The sequence below is a fragment of the Rhinoderma darwinii genome, chromosome 4 (genome assembly GCF_050947455.1).
Source record: "Rhinoderma darwinii isolate aRhiDar2 chromosome 4, aRhiDar2.hap1, whole genome shotgun sequence".
NCBI lineage: Eukaryota > Metazoa > Chordata > Amphibia > Anura > Rhinodermatidae > Rhinoderma > Rhinoderma darwinii.
In genome coordinates, this window is record NC_134690.1 from 139,538,088 (window position 1) to 139,558,831 (window position 20,744).

The window sequence follows — 20,744 nt, forward strand, 5'->3', positions numbered from 1 at the left end:
GTGTATTTCTGATTAATTTAATGTTATCTTCATTGAAAGAAACTGTGCTTTTCTTTCAAAAATAAGGGAATTTCTAAGTGACCCTAAACTTTTGAAAGGTAGTGTATGTCTAGAGCAGAATGCATGTATAGCGTCGGTATTCACGAATAACAGGTTGACATACCTTAAGAAGTCCTCTAGTGAGGTCGCTTACAATCAATGACTTGGAGGTAATGGCACTTTAACCCAGAGGTAAGAGGCTAGACTGTCTCTCATCAATTGACGTTCGATATCCACATGTGGTAGTGTAACCTGTGTGTTCGCCAATTGAGTCCATCTGCACAATTGTATATGCCGCCCGAGCGTTTTTCCTACTAAGGTATAAACTAATCTAGATTTTTTATTATTCCATATGAATGCCGTAAATAGACGTCTAAATTTCAACAAATAATATTTTGGGACATCTATCGGAAGTGCTTGTAGCATGTATAGCACTTGAGGAAGTATATAAGTAGTAAGTAGGTTCTTTCGGCCTATCCATGACATATATGGAATTGTAAGGCTAGTTATAAAAGTCTCGATTTTATTCAAAAGAGGAGTGTAATTTCTGCTATAAAGTTTCTCGGTATCTGATGTTATTTTCAAACCTAAGTAAGTTAATTCCGTCTTTGGCCAATGGAAAGGGGACTGTGTTTTAATTATCCTAAGGACCTCGTGTGGTATGTTTATGTTCAAGGCTTCCGATTTATCATAATTAATTTTAAAATTTGAGGCTTCCCCAAATGCCTCAAACACTCGTAACACTTGAGGAAACGCTTCTAAAGGATTTGTAATAAACAATAGTAAATCGTCTGCGAAAGCCGCTGCTTTATGCTCGAATTGTCCAATTCGAAGCCCATTTATGGAAGGTATTTGTCTTACTTTAAGTAGTAGTGTCTCCATTATAAGTATAAATAGGGTAGGTGAAAGCGGGCAACCCTGTCTTGTGCCATTTTTTATCGGGAAAGGATCCGAAAAGGTGCCATTAACCTGTACTCTGGCAGTAGGTGTGGTATATAGCGAAAAAATAGCATTGATAAGTTGCGTCGGAAATCCAAATTTGTATAATGATTCTTGCAGAAACAACCAATCCACCCGGTCAGATGCTTTTTCAGCATCTGTTCTCAACAGCAGTAAAGGAACTTTATGGTGTTTAGCATAATATATCGAATGAATTACTCGAGTAGTGTTAAATTTGCCTTCCCTCCCTGGGACAAAGCCCACTTGTTCAAGTCCTATCAAATGTGGTAGAAAGGAACTAATATGTGTGGATAGTATTTTAGCCCACCATTTTATATCTGAATTCAGGAGTGAGATAGGTCTATAACAGCTGCACCTGTCCGGATCCTTTCCAGGTTTTGGAAGAATCGTGATGTTAGCTGCCAAGGCTTGTGTGGGAAAATGGTCGCCCTGTAGTACAGAATTACAGAGACAGAAATTGTGGTAAAAGTATTTTTTGTAATTTTTTATAATATATGATAGGAAGGCCATCAGGTCCTGGACTCTTCCCATTCGGAATAGATTTTAAAACCTTGTCTAACTCCAAGTGTGTAAATGGAGCTATCAATGAAGCTCCCTCTTCAGAAGTTAATGATGGAGCATCTATGGATTTAAGGAATGCTTGGATAGCTGCAAGGTGAGAGGATGAGTCGCTAGAGATCGATTCTCGTTTTAGATCATAGAGATCTGAATAAAATAAGTGAAATTCCTTAGCTATCTGTTCTGTAAGGGTGAGTTTCTTATCAGAGGTACACGTTATTGAGGAAAAAAAAGTATTTTTACGTTGCTTCTTAATGAGGCGAGTCATTAATTTCGTTCCCTTATCCCCATGTGCCTATGTTTTATACTTCAAAATTTGAAGGGCTTTAGCAGATTTGACATTCAATATATCTTTCAGCTTACTCCTACCAAGTCACAAGATCAGCTTTTGCTGAAGCTAAGTGAGAACTCTTATGAATGGTCTCTAAAGCGGCAATCTGTCCCAGTACTGTATTCATTTCATGCAATTAGCTCTCCCCTCACGAAGGCCTTATGCGTCTCCCAAAGAATAGGTTCTGAAATTTGTTGATCTCTATTAAACTTAAAAAATTCTGCCAGTTTATTTTCTAACTGGCTCATGTCAACAGAATTTTCCAAGAGCGTATCATTTAATCTCCAATTCCAACCACGAAATGGGAGGTCCTTCATGGAGAGTTCATTAAAAATTGGAACATGATCTGAAATCGTGATGTTACCTATACGTGAGGAGAGAGCTATCGGTAGGTCTCTACTAGACAGAAACCAGTAGTCTAGACGCTGATATGAATCATGAGGTGTGGAATAAAATGTGTAATCTTTTGTGTATGGGTGATGAATCCTCAACACATCTACCAAATTGAGTTCATTAAGCGCAGTTTTGAGATTTCTCAAATCTCGATGTGAGATATGGGAATGTGCTGAAGACGTATCAATATTCGGGTCCAAAATCAAATCTCCCCCCAATACCATCATCCCTTCAGTGAAATCTTCTAAGTGTTTCAGCATATTAATTATCCATTGTGCCTGCCCCACATTTGGTGCATAAACATTCGCAATTTTCACATTCAGTATAGTTCCTTTAACAAAAAATATCGACCCAAAGGTTCAAAATTGAATACCTTCCAGAAGGAAAGGGACAGTATCTCTTATAGCTATAGAGACCCCCCTCGCAGATGTCCGGTATGGGCAATGGAAACATTTATCATATGGTTTAGTAGGTAAAACAGGTACGTGGATTTTTTAAAATGCGTTTCTTGTAAAAAGACCAGATCTATATTTTCTCGTCGCAATATAGTGAATTCTTGACTCCTCTTTTGAGGTACATTCAGTCCCTTAACATTAAAGGACGCTAACTTAAGTGGCGTCATCACATATATGCTGCAATGGGACAAGCACAATGTCATCCATACACGACCAGTACAACAATCCAACCAAATAAACTATAAACAGTAAAGTGTCATCCTCTACATCTTGCAAGCAAAATATATCATGTGAGGAATAAAAAGGTGAGAGAGGAGGGGGGGGGGGGGGAGATCCAGCGTCAGAGAGAAGAAGATCAACCTCTGAATACATATGTAGCATATAAAAGATATATAATCTACCAGGGCCTATTGCGTTAGCCAAGATTGTCTCCAAGTTCAAAAAAACAGTTATTGTCACGAACATATATTAGGACGTATGAGAGCAATAAACCTGCATGCCTCGTTACCATAAAGAGATTCTCGTCCTGTGCACTGGAGAAATCACATTCAATGACAGTAGGCAGCAAAAATAACAAATGGGCACCCATTTAATCAGTTCAAGGATACATAGGGACTCACGTAGTCACCATCCATGTACGACCCTAGTAGACATCCAAAGTCTCTGGTGCATCTATCTTCACCCCTCGCAATAAAATTTTTGTGTCTCGGTGATTTTAGTCTCGATGTGCCGTGTGCCATGCTTGCGAAGGTGGTAGACGTAGAAAGTCCGGGTCTATTTGAGCAGGTAGCCAAGATGGTACATCAATCGGCGAAATTCCCAAGCTCTCCCAGAGCTTGCGTAGGTCCGTCGGAGTGCGAACCACGATCTGACGTCCATTTTTAATGGTCGCTAGTCCGAACGGGAAAAGCCATCGTACTGGAAGCTTCTTGGCCCTCAGCGCCTCGGTTACTGGTTTTAGGATCCGTCGTTTAGCCAGAGTGCTCGGGGCAAGATCTTTGAACAGTAAATAGTAGTACCCTCATACTGCACTTCTGGAAGGTCTCTTGCTTTAAAGATTGCTTGCTTTAAAGATTCTCTGTCACCAGATTATAAGTGCCCTATCTCCTACATAATCTGATCGGCGCTGTAATGTAGATAACAGCAGTGGTTTTAATTTTGAAAAACGATCATTTTTTAGCAAGTTATGAGCAATTTTAGATTAGTTTCTTAAAGACCAACTGGGCATGTTTTTACTTTTGACTAAGTGGGTGTTGTAAAGAAGTGTATGAGGCCGACCAATCAGCATCATACACTTCTCATTGTTCCAGCCCAGCATGATCCACAGCACAGTGTGATTGTGCAGTGAAAGAAGTCGGGCTGGAACAATGAGAAGTGTATGAGGCTGATTGGTCACTGATTGGTCAGCCTCATACACTTCTTTACAACACCCACTTAGTCAAAAGTAAAAACACGCCCAGTTGGTCTTTAAGAAACTAATCTAAAATTGCTCATAACTTTCTCAAAAATGATCGTTTTTCCAAATAAAAACCACTGCTGTTATATACATTACAGCGCCGATCAGATTATGTAGGAGATAGGGCACTTATAATCTGGTGACAGAGCCTCTTTAAGTAGTGCCGCCGTATCCACAAAGCTTAATAAGCCACAAATGACATCCCTGGGTGGTTCAGCTTGTGCAGGCTTAGGTCTAAGTGTCCTATGCACCCGTTCCACCACAATTCTTCCGCCTCTTTCTAGACCAACCAGCGTCTCAAAGATAACAGACATCGCCTGAGGTAAAATGTCTGCAGACACTGATTCCCGTAATCCCCGGAATCTAATATTCCTTCTCCTGCTGCGATTTTCCTGATCTTCAAGCATCAGGTGAGTGTTATTAAGGAGTTGCTGGTGTTCCGTCAAGGAGTCATAAACAGCCGCACTATGACTCAAAATGGAGGACTGCACTTTTGCCAGAGTATCAACCCTGTGCCCATTGTGCAGAATATCGCTTTTAATGTCCGCCAGCTCTTTCAACACTGGGGAAATAGCTTGTGTCAGAACTTTTTTAAAGTAAGAACGAGACAGTGTATCCCTACCCCCATCTGAGTAAGCAGTAGAACTCTCAGGGTATGTGCACACACACTAATTACGTCCGTAATTGACGGACGTATTTCGGCCGCAAGTCCCGGACCGAACACAGTGCAAGGAGCCGGGCTCCTAGCATCATACTTATGTACGATGCTAGAAGTCCCTGCCTCGCTGCAGGACAACTGTCCCGTACTGTAAACATGATTATACTACGGGACAGTTGTCCTGCAGCAAGGCAGGGACTCCTAGCGTCGTACATAAGTATGATGCTAGGAGCCCGGCTCCTTGCACTGTGTTCGGTCCGGGACTTGCGGCCGAAATACGTCCGTCAATTACGGACGTAATTAGTGTGTGTGCACATACCCTCACAGTCAGAATCTTCATCGCATGTTCTGTCAGCATGTCCCTCCAGCAGCCGATAGAAGTTTTTTCTTCAAAAATGTATCCATTTCCGATTTATTTTTTCCCTGTTTGAGGGTACATGTCAGATCCTTGTTCTTATCTTTCGATGTCTTAACCATCCTGTCGACTTAAAAAGCCAGAGAAGCTGTTGTATTCAGAGTTGAAGTGAGGAGCTCAGGAGTTATGCTGCCATCACGATGCACGGTTAGCTCCGCCCCGCCTTTCAGATTTTTTTGATGAAATCTGACATAAAATATATAAAATGTTTATGACACTATGTATCATCATAGAACTAAAGATATTCATCTAGGGGTATACTAAGAATTAAAAAAGAAAAAATGCTTACCCACCCAGAATAATCATTCTGACAGGTTCACTTTCGCATAAGGAGTCCCTTCCTATTTTGGCTCTCCCTAATTTAGTAATTTTCTACTGTATGATGGGTCTCAAAGCATGTGTGATTACGCAGTCCTGGTTTTAAAGGGCAAAAAAAACATGTATCCCTTCTTCGACCATTTTTTCGGCAAACTTTGCATCTCTTCTGAGGATACCTTTGTGTCTCAGTGGCAGGGACAGGATGTAAAAAGTGACACTCCATGAGTCTCTTGACATCTTCTGATTCATGGAGTCCCACTTCCCCTCCATCAAATAAAAGATGTTCAATAATTTTTTCTTGGAATTACAGATATGTCATGGTTTACTGGGCCTTTTTGTATATTACATAGGAATTAAAAGTACAAACCTGCATCAGATATATTGCTACCTTCTTGTACCAGGCTCTAGTTTTCCTTTTGATCAAGTAAGGTTGGAGAGTCTGGTCTGAAAGGTCGATGCCACCCATGAACTTGTTGTACTCTGTAATACAGAGCGGTTTCTGTCTGTTCGCAGTAGCGCCTCTCTCTCGGACAGTGACCTTGGTGCCAACATGTATAGTGCTCAGCATAAAAACCTCTCTCCGGTCATTGCACTTAAGTGCAAGAAGTTTATCACTTGCGAAGGAAAATCATAACCCCCTTTGCCAGACGCATTGAGGGAAGTTGTGGTGGCAATCCTTTGTGGTTTCTGTGAACCATCCCACAGGCCCCTGTTTTGTCCTGCGTGAAGGCTTTTGAAAAGTGGCACACTAGAATAAAAATTGTCAGTGTACACTCTGTAGCCTTTTTTAAGGAACGGCTGCATAAGGTCAGAGATGATTTTTCCACTGGCACCAAGGTTTTGTGGGCATCCTGGTGGATTTATTTCACGGTCTCTGCCCTCATATATATTGAAGCCGCATGTGTAACCGGTCTTACTCTCATGTATTTTATATAGCTTCACGCCATACTTCGCTCTCTTTGATGGTATGTACTGCCAAAAAACACAATCGCCCCTTAAAATTTACGAGGGATTCATCGACACCTAAGATCATGTCAGGAGTGTAGGATTTTAGAAATTAATCTTTTAGCAATGTAATAAATGGCCTCAGCTTGTGGAGGCGATCATGCCCGGGATCACTTCTTGGCAGGCTTTTTAAATTGTTACTAAAATGCAGGAAACGGATTAATGCCTCGTACCTGCTCTGGGACATTATTGAAGAAAAAACTGGGGTTACATGAATAGGACTTGCTGCCCAGTAAGAACGGGTGGACGGTATATTTTACAATGCCATATTCAGAATGAGCCCTAAAAATTTTTGGGAAAGAGACAAATGTGCCAGAGCACACTAAAACCCAATTTCCCAACTACTAACTGATTAGTGATAATAAAATATAACTTTTATTGATTTGCTATTAAGATGTCCATGAAAGGACACACAATGAACACGAAAGGTTAAAAATTATAGCCAATGTCAGTTAGCACACGCTCTGTATAGACTCTGCCTGCACTGTTGCAGGACAGAGTATAAAGTGGAGAAAGTCTGAATGTATTAGAACAGCAGCTGCAGACTGCTGAACCTACGTAGATACAACGATTTTGTGTGCTATAAATGCCAATGAGACATGGCTGTTTAAAAGTAACTTAGCCCCCCCGACATGTTTCGCTGTCAACACAGCGTCCTCAGGGGATCAAAAATGGGGCTAATAAGCGCGCGTTCTGGTTTCTCCTCTTTTAAAGACTCGCATGTATGTCACACAGGAATCACCTGTGTGAGAACCAATAAGATCTCTGTCTGAAAACGAGCCTCCGTGCAGGGAGATTGGCATACAGTATAGCCAATCAGGAGGATGTGTATAAGGCCATTCAGGATACGTCGGGCGCGCATGCGCCCCACGTCCACGGCTGGACTTAGCCGATTTCAACAGCTCTGGAGACAAGTGCGCATGTCAAGGCACTTAGAGAATTACAGCACTGCAAACCTCCGTGCAGGAAGATTGGCATACAGTATAGCCAATCAGGAGGATGTGTATAAGGCCATTCAGGAAGCACCGGGCGCGCATGCGCCCTACGTTCACGGCTGGACTTAGCAGATTTCAACAGCTCCGGAGACAAGTGCGCATGTCAAGGCACTTAGAAAATTACAGCACCGACAGAGTTCTACTGAAGATACGGTAAGTAGTATTGTCATGTATATCTATATAAAAGAAATTGCTGGAAGAGACAAATGCCTGGTGAAGCCAGGATGCCATCACGGCAAGTGCAAGGAAAAAACCTTGAAGTTCAAATAGACGGCACGTCTCTTGGGGCCAATTGTATCCCCACAGACACTCCGATGAGGCACAGATGCTGTTGTCAGCTGATGTGTAAAATTAAATGTATTCAATTAAATGTATTCCACAAGACAGCCTGTTTGGCAATTGGCTGGGGGATCATTATACACAAGACAGGTCTTGCTGGAGAATATATTTAGAGAGGAGAAACAGACGTCCGCATGGACATATTTGGTAATAGCAGGTAACTTATAGGTACAGAGACATCATATCATTTTACTAGTGAAAATATAATTAAGGTAATAGTTATTAAATGGCATGGACATTGGAATCCAGTATAAATAGAAAATGTAAGTCAATTGTAAAATGCAGAATCTATAGGAAGGCTATGAATGTGAAGCCTTCATTTAGCCCATTAGGGCTCAAAGATCTTAACCTATGGATCCACTTGGCTTCTTCTTGTAATAGTTTTTTATCCAGGTTTCCTCTAGGACCCAATTTAACTTGAATAATGCCCCAAAATGTAAGGGCACTAGTGTTACCTTGATGACAGGATCTGATATGTATGGAAAGAGGTGTATCCTCTTTTGTATTGATCGTACTTATCTGTTTCGAGATCCGTCTACGGAATTGTTGGATAGTCTTGCCCACGTATAATTTAGGACATGGGCATTGTGCAGCATAAACAATGCCACTGCTTTGACAATTAATAAATTGTTTGATGGCAAAGGTCTTGCCATCAAACCGATTAGAAAAGGTTTTGGTCGTTGGCATCAAGGGACAAAAGGAACATCTGCCACACGGGAAGGAACCATGTACTGGAGGTGGAAGCCAAATGCTTCGCATGGTAGATGGTCTGGAATAATGGCTGTGTGTGAGGTATTCCCGGAGGTTCTTACCTCTCCGATACGTGATATTGGGAACACTGGGGATTGTATCACATAAATCAGAGTCCGTCTGTAGGATGGACCAAATGTCTTTGTAGGATGTTTTTAATTTGATAGGAGCAGTTATCGAAATTCCCTATGCACCTGATGAGAGAGGATTGTTTACTGTTGTCATGATTAAGTTTCTTGTTCTCCTTTCTATCATGAAGTAAATCGTCCCTGGATGTAGCTCTGGCTCTAGCATAAGCTCTATGCAGAGTTTTCTTTGGATATCCACGTGCAAGGAATTTTTTATATAATGTATCACATTCTGATTGAAAAGTGGCTTCTTCAGAACAGTTCCTTTTCGCTCTTAGGTATTGTCCAATTTTGAGAGCCGGTGGATGGAAACTTCCCCAATACAAGAAACTGTTCGTAGCAGTTTCTTTTCGATGGATGTTAGTTTGGATAGTCCCGCCAGGATCCAAGGAGATTTTAAGATCGAGAAAATTAATTTCGTTTGTGTGTATAGTGTGGGTGAATTTCATCCCAATGTGATTGTTATTAATAATATCCATGAAGTCAGAAAAAAGCGCAGTGTCACCATCCCAAAAAATAAGTATATCATCAATGTATCTGCCCCAAAACAAAATGTGACATGTGAAAAAAAGTAGATCCTCATTAAAAATCAAGGTGTCTTCCCACCACCCTAGAAATAAATTTGCGTATGTCGGTGCACAGACTGTGCCCATGGCAGTGCCTTTGAGTTGGTGATAAAATGTATTGTCAAAAAGAAAATAATTGTGAGTAAGTAAAAATTGAAGTAGTGATATAGTGAATTTGTTATGTTCCTGAAACTGAGTACCCTTTGTGCTCAAAAAGTGTTGAACAGCATTAAGGCCCAGGTCATGCTTGATGTTGGTATACAATGACTCGACATCAATGCTGGCTATTAAAGTGGTAGAGGTAACATTAATCTCCTGGATCCTGGTGAGGGTGTCCTTGGTATCTTGTAGAAATGAGGGTAAGGCTGTGACAAAAGGTGACAAAATCTCGTCTACGTATGTGCTAATTCCTTGTGTTAGATTGTCGTTCCCGGAAACAATAGGTCTACCAGGTATTGGTGTAACGTTTTTGTGGATTTTGGGCAGGGCATAGAATGTTGCTAAAGTAGGATTGGGATTAAACATGGATTTAAATTCCTCTGGAGAGATTAAGCCATTGGACTTGGCGTCATCAAGTAAAGTGCGTAAATCAGACAAGTATCGGTCAGTAGAATTTTTATCTAATACCGTATATGTCGATGTGTCATCCAGAAGTCTATGGACCATGGAGACATAATCTGTTCGATCCATGATGACAATATTGCCCCCTTTGTCAGATGATTTAAATATGATTTCCTCATTTTTGCTGAGTTCATCCAATGCTATTTTTTCCGATTTACTGAGATTGCTTCGAAATTTTTGTTTATGTAATTTAAGTTTGCTTAAATCAGCACTAACCATTTTTGCAAAGATGTCGATATGTGGGTATTGTGAGATGGGTGGCGTTAATCGTGACCTCTGTCGTAATGAGGAAAAAGGGCCTGTGGCCATATCAACCGCGTATTCGTTCTCATTTGATAGGTCTTCCAATGCACGGAGAGTAGTGAGTTCAGTGTGGCTTAGAGAGTTGGTATTGCCGGACTTGGTCTTAAAAAATGTATGCAAAGCAAGTTTTCTTGCAAAAAGATTAACATCTTTTATCCGAGAGAATTAATCGAAGTTTGGGGTGGGGGTGTATGATAGGCCTTTACGCAGGAGTGATTTTTGATGTGAACTCAGTTGAATATGTGACAAATTAACTATTTGCATTTTATCTGGAATATGATTATCACTGTGCATTATTTGGTCTGACTCCACGATGCATTGTGCAGCCCTAAAAAAGGAAATCGCAGAGAAAGTGTTGGTAGGTACCGAGCTTATGGGGCCCGTATTTCCTACAGTCATAATATTTCTCACGGGACCATCTAAATTTTTCTCCATAAGAAATGGGGTGTTTGGTGTCCCAGTTGTAGATGTATGGGGTGCTGAAGAGGTTAAAGAGGTAAATGGCACAGAGGTACCAGTACGTTGTCCATCTTGGACTGGCCATGATGGTGGTATCTTTCTAAGGCCAGTAGGTGTTCTTTTAGACAGATTATATTTCCTGTTTTTAATTTTTTGTTTAGCTCCCAATCTATTGTCGTCGGAAAGCAATCTGGACTCGTCGGTACCAGATACGTCTGACTCCGAGATATCTACAGATCTTCTATCACGGCTCTGAAAAGGGGTGGAGGAAGCACGGCTGCGGTAAGTATATATTTGTCCTGTATCGAAGTCTCTTCGATCTCTAATGTATTTCCTGTGCTTCCTCTCCTTAATTTCCCTTTGCAGATATTCTATGTTTTTTGCAGCTTTATTTCGCAATCGTTGTATTCGGGCGCCGAACTGAATTTTTGAATATCGTTAATTTCCTTTTCTAATTGTGAGCCAACTTTGAGAAAATCTCTTTTCTCAAATTCCAACAGATAGTGAGGGAGCTGTCAGTAAGTATTTGTTCCCAGCCCTTAATAAAATTGGCGTCACTACGGTAGGAGTTAGGAATTCGATTGATGCGCAGACCTTTGTATATGATTTGTTGCTGAATATATTTCTCCAAGCTGGTGATTTCCCAGCAGGATCTGACGTACTGCTTATAGGTTTTCTGGAGGTTTCTAAATGCAGTATGAACATCAAATTGATGCAGAGGTATGCTTCTGTAGAGAAAACAAATGCTGCTTCAGAAGCCAAATCATCTGGATTCAATTTCCTAGATAGAAAATTTGCCGTTACCCAATTAAAGAATTGGTGGGTATAAAGTAAACAAGATATCTCAATAGAAAACAAAAAGGGGTCAGATTAACCCCTTAAGGACACGGCCAATTTTAGCCTTGAGGACAGAGCAATTTTTTTTACATTTCCCTCTTTGCATCCCGACGCTCATAACGCTTTTATTTTTTGTACGACGTAGTTGTATGAGACTTTGTTTTTTGTGGGACGAGTTGTACTTTATGTACGTACCATTTTTTGGTACAAATACATTATCGTTTAATTTCTATAAATTTTTAATTAGATTAAAATGCAGAAAAAAAGCAGTTGCGCAGCAGTTTTAATATTTATTTTTTTACACCATACACCGATCATCATAAATAATGGTATACATTTGTTGTACACGTTGTTACGGTCGTGGCGATACCAAATATGTCTATATTATTTCATGTTTTTGGACTTATATTTTAAAAAGTTTATTTATTATAAAAAATGTGTGTTTCTGTGTATTTTTTTTACTTTTTATTTATTTATTTACCATTATTTTTTTTTTACAATCATTTAACTTTTTTTGTTAATCCCATAAAGGGATTTATTATTTTGATTTTTATTTTGTAACTGCAATGTACTGGCATAGATCTATATGCCAGTACATTAGCCTGTTACTGATCGTACACAGGCAGTTGTTAGGACATACCTCAGTATGCCCTAACAACAGGAAATATGTTCAGACAGCCCTGGGGTCCTTCACTGGACCCTGGGCTGTCTGGCCATACGAGTTGTGGGCTTTGATCGCGTCACAGTTATATTCTGTGACGCGATCAATGTGCAGTCCCCTCTCTTTGAACGCCGCGATCAGCTGTCATCGCGGCGTTCAAAGGGTTAACAGCGGAGAGAAGATGTTTCTCTCCTCTCCGCTGTCAGAGCGGGGCCGTGGCTGTGTATTACAGCCGTTGCCCCGCTCTCGATCGCACACACAGAGACGGCAGAGACGGCTGTCACACAGGACGAGTATGCTCGTCCTAATGCGCGAAGTGCTCGCCGCTCAGGACGAGCATACTCGTCCTGTGTCGGCAACCAGTTAAGGGGTAATTAACCCAATTGATATAAAGATTGCTGAAGAGACCCTAGTAGTTGGCAGGTATATGGTTAATATTGAAAGAGACAAATGTGCCGGAGCACACTAAAACCCAATTTCCCAACTACTAACTGATTAGTGATACTAAAATATAACTTTTATTGATTTGCTATTAAGATGTCCATGAAAGGACACACAATGAACACGAATGTCCATGTGTCCTTTCATGGACATCTTAATAGCAAATCAATAAAAGTTATATTTTATTATCACTAATCAGTTAGTAGTTGGGAAATTGAGTTTTAGTGTGCTCCGGCACATTTGTCTCTTTCAATATTAACCATATACCTGCCAACTACTAGGGTCTCTTCAGCAATCTTTCTAAAAAATTTTTTTATCTCACGGACATTTGTAGGAACCCAGACCCTTGCATAACCACATGCAGGCAATTCCGTCAAAAACGGCCTCACATTGAGGTTCATCTGGTCCACAATTAATAGCAAAAGCTCATCCGTAAAAAAATAATGAAAAAAATTGTGTGGGGCAAAATTCGTGGAGTCAATGTTTATGCCCGGAGTGGACATAAATTGTGGCACCTGAGGGATAAAGTTTGCTGCAGGATCCCAAAAAATTGCTGGTACTATAGGATTTCTAGTTCACGCATGTGCGCCTGTGGCTTCAGCAACAGTGGCATCTTCCATAGCGGGAGTTGTTGCGGAAGCATCAGAAGCAGTACTTGTAATGTCATCATAAAATATTTACACTTCTAAAGCGGTTCCTGCGTCACTGCCTGAATCAGGGCACAAAATAGCATAAGCTTGCTCTACGCTGTAAAGTTTGCATGCCATTCTAATATGTATCCTAATAACAGGTTTTTTTTTACAAAATTGTGTTATTTTTTTGTTTTATTGATTTTTTTTAAATGAGATTTACTGGAAATTTTTTATTTAGAAACCAACACTAACTAACAAAAAATGGGGGGTGGGTGTTTACAATGTAATCTAATATATTTTATGTGTTTTTCACTTTGTATCTAACGAATCTCTCCACAGTTCCCTGTCTCTCCTCTCACAAAACCACAACTGAGAGGAGAGGCAGAGAGCAGAGGAGAGAGCCTGCTGTTTACATTCAGCGGGGGATGATCACTGTGATAGGGTGTTCACAGAGATCACCTCCTCCTATCAGAGGGTCCCCTAATGTCTCCAAGCCCCCAGCTGTAACCTAACAGCTGGCGGTTGGAGATATCAGCGCTGCTTGCAGCACAATCGTGTTTTAAAGTGCCGCCGTGAAAAGGTGTCGCTCTAGAATAAAGCCCACTAATGACCGCCGTGAAAAGGCGTATCGGCGGTCATTAAAGGATTAACCCCTTAAGGACGCAGCCTAGTTTGGGCCTTAAGGCTCAGAGCCCATTTTTTAAATCTGACATATTTCACTTTATGTGGTAATAACGTCGGAATGCTTAAACCTATCCAAGCGATTCCGAGACTGTTTTCTCGTGAGACATTGGGCTTTATGTTAGTGGTAAAATTTGGTCGATATATTCAGTGTTTATTTGTGAAAAATTACAAAATTTAGAGAAAAATTAGAAAAAATAGCATTTTTCCGAATTTAAATGCATGTGCTTGTAAAACAGATGGTTATACCAGCCAAAATAGTTACTAGTTCACATTTCCCATAAGTCTACTTTAGATATGCATAGTTTTTTGAACATTTTTTTATTTTTCTTGGACGTTACAAGGCTTAGAACATAAACTGCAATTTCTCATATTTTTAAGAAAATTTCAAAAGCCTTTTTTTTAAGGTACCTATTCAGTTCTGAAGGGGCTTTGAGGGGCCTATGTATTAGAAACCCCCGTAAAACACCCCATTTTAAAAACTAGACCCCTCAAAGTATTCAAAATAGCATTTAGAAAGTTTTTTAACCCTTCAGGCATTTCACAGGAATTAAAGCAAAGTGGAGGTGAAATTTGCAAATTTCATTTTTCTTGCTAAATTTCAATTTTATTAATTTTTTTTTCTGTAACAAAGAAGGTTTTACAAGAGAAACACTACTAAATATGTATTGTCCAGATTCTGCAGTTTTTAGAAATGCCCCACATGTGGCTCTAGTGCGCTCGTGGACTAAAACACAAGCCCCAGAAGCAAAGAAGCACCTAGTGCATTTTGAGGCCTCTTTTTTATTAGAATATATTTTAGGCAGCATGCCAGGTTTGGAGAGGTGTTGAGGTGCCAAAACAGTAGGAATCCCCCAAAACTGACCCCATTTTGGAAACTGCACCCCTCAAGGAATTCATTTATGGTTATTGTTACCATTTTGACCCTGTAGTTTTTTCACAGCACGTATTTGAATTGGGCTGTGAAATTAAAAGAATGACAATTTTTCCAATAAGATGTCATTTTTTATCAGAATTTCTTATTTTCACAGGGAACAAAATGCCCCATTTTGTTGCCCAATTTGTCCTGAATGCGGCAATACCCCATTTGCGGTGATAAACTGCCGTTTGGGCCCATTGGAGGACTCAGAAGGAAAGGAGCGCTATGTGTTCTTAGGAGTCCAGATTTCAAGGAATTTATTTATGGGTGTTGTGACCATTTAGACCCCACAGTTTTTTCACAGAACTTATTTGAATTGGGCTGTGAATTTAAAAAAAATGTAATTTTTTCCAATAAGATGTAGTTTTGGCTCAAAATGTCTTATTTTCACAATGAATAAAATACCCAATTTTGTTGCCCAATTTGTCCTGAGTGCAGCAATACCCTATTTATGGTGATATACTGCCGTTTGGGCCCATGGGAGGACTCAGAAGGAAAGGAGCGCTGTGTGTTCTTTGGAGCCCAGATTTTGCTGGATTGGTTTTCGGGTGCCATGTCGCATTTGCAGAGCCCTAAAGGTATCAAAGCAATGGAAACCCACCAGAAGTGACCCCATTTTGGAAACTACACCCCTCAAGAAATTCATTTATGGGTGTTGTGACCATTTAGACCTCACAGTTTTTTCACATAATTTATTTGAATTGGGCTGTGAATTTAAAAAAATGAAATTTTTTCCAAAAAGAGGTCGTTTTGGCTCAAAATGTCTTATTTTCACAAGGAATAAAATACCCCAATTTGTTGCCCAATTTGTCCTGAGTGCGGCAATACCCTATTTGTGGTGATAAACTGCCGTTTGGGCCCATGGGAGGCCTCAGAAGGAAAGGAGCGCTATGTGTTCTTTGAAGCCCAGATTTTGCTGGATTGGTTTTCGGGTGCCATGTTGCATTTGCAGAGCCCCAGAGGTATCAAAGCAATGGAAACCCACCAGAAGTCACCCCATTTTGGAAACTACACCCCTCAAGAAATTTATTTATGGGTGTTGTGACCATTTAGACCCCACAGTTTTTTCACAGAATTTATTTGAATTGGGCTGTGAATTAAAAAAAAATGTAATTTTTTCCAATAAGAGGTAGTTTTGGCTCAAAATTTCTTATTTTCACAAGGAATAAAATACCCCATTTTGTTGCCCAATTTGTCCTGAGTGTGGCAATACCCTATTTGTGGTGATAAACTGCCGTTTGGGCCCATGGGAGGGCTCAGAAGGAAAGGACCACCATGTGGCCTACTGGGATTTTTCTGGTGCTAAGTCATGTGTGCAAAAGCCCCTGAGGTATCAGTACAGTTGAAACCCCCGAGAAGTGACCCCATTTTAAAAACGACACCCCTTAAGGAATTCATCTTGAGGTGTAGTGAGCATTTTGACCCCACAGGTATTGTGTAAAAGATAATGCGCAACAGATGGTGCAGAGTGAGATTTGCAATTTTCTATATATATGCCATGTCAGTGTCCGATATATTGTGCCCGGCCTGTGCCACCGGAGACATACACCCTATAAACTGTAATGTCGGTTCTCCTGGGTACGGCAATACCCTACATGTGGCTGTTATCAGCTGCCTGGGCACGCAGCAGGGCTCAGAGGGGAATGATGAGGAGGGATAAGCTGTGCGGAGTGCATCAGAGCGAGTAAAACTGGGGTAAATTAAAAATAAAGGGATGGATGATAAATTTTAAAACACTCTTTCATACAGAGCTCTGGTTTTTCGGGACACGTGTCACATTGATATATTGTGTCCTCCATTATCCCCCTCTTATAGCAGACTTTGCACCTCTTTTGACTTTTTCCCTTCTTGCCAGTTTGGGGAACTTCTCCTAAAAAGTGTTGCCCTGGTACGATGCGTGTGGCCCCGCTTCCAGAAGAACTGTAGGGCTTCAGGACTTGATCTGACAAGTCCACCCCTCCCATGTACCTATTGTAGTCCAGGATGCAGTCTGGTTTGGGGGTCTCTGTACTGGTACCTCGTACTGGTACATGGGTACTGGTGTGGCATCTCCCTTGTCTTGTACGTGACACACAATATGTTGCTGCTAGAGTGTGCCCTGCGCTCACCCCTTCTTGTTTGCCCAAGCAGAGTCTTAGGGAGGCCTCTCAGATTTCTTCTAGCAGTGCCGCATGCCGCAGGACTTCTGGAAGCGAGGCAGTTGAAGAGCGGGACGTTGGTATAAAAATTATCCAGGTAGAGGTGGCAACCCTGGTACAGCAGTGGGTGCACCAAATCCCACACAATATTTGTATTAACTCCCAGTAAGGGGGGGGGGACATTCTGGGGGCTGAGCACTGGTGTCCTTTCCTTCATATATCCTAAATCTGTAGGTATACCCTGATGCACTCTCGCACAGCTTATACATCTTCACGCCATACCTTGCCCTCTTACCCGGCAGGTACTGGTGGAATTGAAGCCTCCCTTTAAAATGTACGAAGGACTCATCAATGGAAATACACTTCTCTGGGGTGTATGCTTGGGAAAACCGGGCACTGAAACGGTCTAATAGGGGTCTCCGTTTATACAAACGGTCAAAACTGGGGTCATCTCGGGGTGGGCGCTTCTTATTATCAGTATAATGTAAGAAGCGAAGTATTGCCTCATTTTTATTTTATTTTTTAGTTTCTAGCTCAGTTCTGAAGTTGCTTTGAGGGGCCCATATATTAGACACCCTTATCAAACACCCCATTTTAGAAACTAGACCCCTCAAAGTATTCACAACAGCGTTTAGAAAGTTTATTAACCCTTTAGGTGTTTCACAGGAATTTAGAGCAAAGTAGAGGTGAAATTTAATTAATTTAATTCAATTTATTAGGCACCATGTCCGGTTTGAAGAGGTCTTTTGGTGCTAAAACAGTGGAAACCCCCCAAAAGTGACCCCTTTTTGGAAACTAGAGACCTTGAGGAATTCATTGTAGTTTTCTTGGGGTGCATGCGACTTTTTGATCAGTTTTTATTCTATTTTTAAGTGGCGTGGTGACTAAAAAACAGCAATTTTACTATTGTTTTTTATTCTATTTTTTTTACAGCGTTCACCGTGCGCTATAAATGACATTCTTTTTATTCTGCGGGGCGATACGATTACGGCGATACCAGATGTTTATAGTTTTTTTTTATGTCTTATGGCGTTTGCACAATAAAATACATTTTGTAAAATATAATTTACTTTTTGTGTTACCTTATTCTAAAAGCCATAACCGTTTTATTTTTCCATCAGGAAAGTCGTGCGAGGACTTATTTTTTGCGTAACGAACTGTAGTTTCCATCAGTACCATTTTTAGGTACATGTGACTTTTTGATCTCTTTTTATTCCATTTTTTGGGAGATGAAGTGACCAAACAATTGTGATTGTGGTACGGTTTATTATTATTTTACGGCGTTCACCGTGCGGGATAAATAACGCCATAGTTTTGTAGTTGAGGACGTTACGGACGATACCAATTATGTATAGTTTATTTGTTTATTTATATATTTTTATTAATAATAAAGGACTGATGAGGGAAAAAGGGGGATTTTTACTTTTAGCACTTTGAAAACTTTTATTTTCTTATTTTTACACAACTTTTTTTTACTTTTTTTACTTTGTCCCACTAGGGGACATGAGGGCAGGAGGCCCTGATCGCTATTCTAATACACTGCACTACATACGTAGTGCAGTGTATTAGAGCTGTCAGCTGTTCGCTGACAGCAAGCATAGTGGGTCCTGACTTTGTCAGGACCCACTAGGCTTCCGTCGATGGCGTAGCCAGAGTCCATTGTTAGGATTCTGGTTGCCATAGTAGCCATCGCGGCCCGCTATCGTGTAGCAGGCCGGCGATGGCAGCTTAACCCCTAAGAAGCCGCGATCGCTATTGAACGCGGCTTCTAAGGGGTTAATCGGCGGGGACCACCGCGATCGGTCCCTGCACACTAAGCTGTGATAGCCTGCTGTCGGAAACAGCAGGTATCACAGCTCAAACACGCGCCGGGGAAAGAGGGCGCCGTGTTAACTCAGGTCAGTACTATTACTGAGCTGAGCGCGAACGATGCGCTCAGCAGGACGTAATAGTACTGACCTGAGCGCGAAGGGGTTAAAGGCTATGTGCATGTGTCTCCATGGTTACAAACAACAAACAAATAAACCCTATGCAGTCGGTGACACCCTCGTTGCTCCAAAATGCTAATATACTGAATAAAATTATTTGCTCTGCAAAAGGAGGCACCCATGTAAAAAAGGTAATAAACGTCAGATTCGGGTTAGCCTACTCTATATTACCCTGTTGCTAGTTTGATAGGTACATTTCTGGTGACAAACTCCCTTTAAAGAGGCTCTGTAACCAGTTTATAACTGCCCTATCTTCAACCTAATCTAATAGGCACTTTAATGTAGATAAGTAATGTGTTTTAAAAACGTTTATTTTTGACAGTTATGAGTATTTTAAGTGTTATGCAAATCTGTTCTTAATGCCCAAGCATTTTTTTACTCTTGATCAAGTGGGCGTAGTAAAGAGAAGTGTATGACGCTGACCAATCAGCATCATACACTTCTCTTCATTCATGTCCAGTTTAATCCACAGCACAGCGTGATCTCGCGAGATCACGCTGTGCTGGCACTTACTCCCGTAGTTCCTTCACACAAGCGACGGGAGAATGTCTGGTCAGAAGACAAAAAGGCTGCTTTCTCCTGGACTTCCAGAGTATATAATATGGCTTTGAGTTCCTTTAGGATCAAGGACATAGGCCCGGATAAACCCTTTAAATTACATTGTCTAATTTTGCAGAGATGGTTCACCAGCAAGATCACAAGGGCAATGTTGGCACTTATAATCATAGCTAACAGACAGGGGGATATCACAATCCCTGCAGCTACAGTGCTTTCAATCGGAGGTTGTTGTTTTTTTTAAAACACAGCTGGAGCTCTACACAGACCCTTATTAAACAGCAGACTTGCCCCAATAGGTCTTATGTATATTTCTCCTTCCCTGGCAGACGGCTGCTTCTGCTGAGAAGCATCCTTCCAAACTCTGTTGCCAAAACCTACTGAAGACAACTAAGAAATAGATAATTAGAAATTTATACCAAGAAAGAAAAAAATACATATCTGGTGTTTACAGAAAATAAGTATAAAAAAAATTGATAGCTGCGCTCAATGAGGCAGTGCAGTACTATGCCCAGTTTAAATAGTGGGAACTGGGCCAAAATAGAGACGAAGCTCCGCTTATTGCACCTCCAACTAAAGGAACCTAGTTCCCAAACAGAAAATATTTTAAAGAATAGGATGCAGTCATAAAACTAAAGAAGTGGCTTCCTCTTCATACAAACACAAATTTTTAAAAGAAAACTCATACCTGAAAAAATGATGAAAACTCAGAGTGCCTCCGCCCCAACACGTGGAATGTCCCAAGGGAAGCTAACTCGAACTTCCTAGAGGGAGGAAAAGGTTAATGTGCATTAGTGCAACCACAAGCTAAAACATTCAATAGCAGGCTGCAGCAGCAGCAGCTTCACAGATGCATAAGGTTAAAGGGAAGGTGTCATGATTTATTTTTTATCATATTGCTTTTAATATGATATTAACATAAATTTTATTTATTTGTGTTCTTGTGTTCTACTTTTGACTTACTTTTACTTCTCTATGGGGGCTGACATTTTTTTTTCATCACCTGTATGTGTTGATTAACGACACATACAGAGATGGAATACGGCACATACAACCTCATAGAGAATACGAACGGGAGCCGGTCCATTCTCTGCAGCGCCGCTCCCACACAGACCAAAACGAAGCTCGCTCGCAGAGCGAAAT

The 20,744-nt window shown here is 40.8% G+C and overlaps 1 long non-coding RNA gene across 4 annotated transcripts in view; it reads right to left on the reverse strand.

The window, feature by feature from the left end:
- The window catches only part of LOC142759454 (uncharacterized), a 118,666-nt gene that overhangs the window by 92,197 nt on the left and 5,725 nt on the right, over positions 1-20,744 (reverse strand). For all 4 annotated transcript variants that reach the window (XR_012883138.1, XR_012883137.1, XR_012883136.1 and 1 more), the window contains exon 2: positions 20,290-20,365. This is a non-coding gene — a long non-coding RNA (uncharacterized LOC142759454). The remainder of the gene's footprint in view (positions 1-20,289; positions 20,366-20,744) is intronic.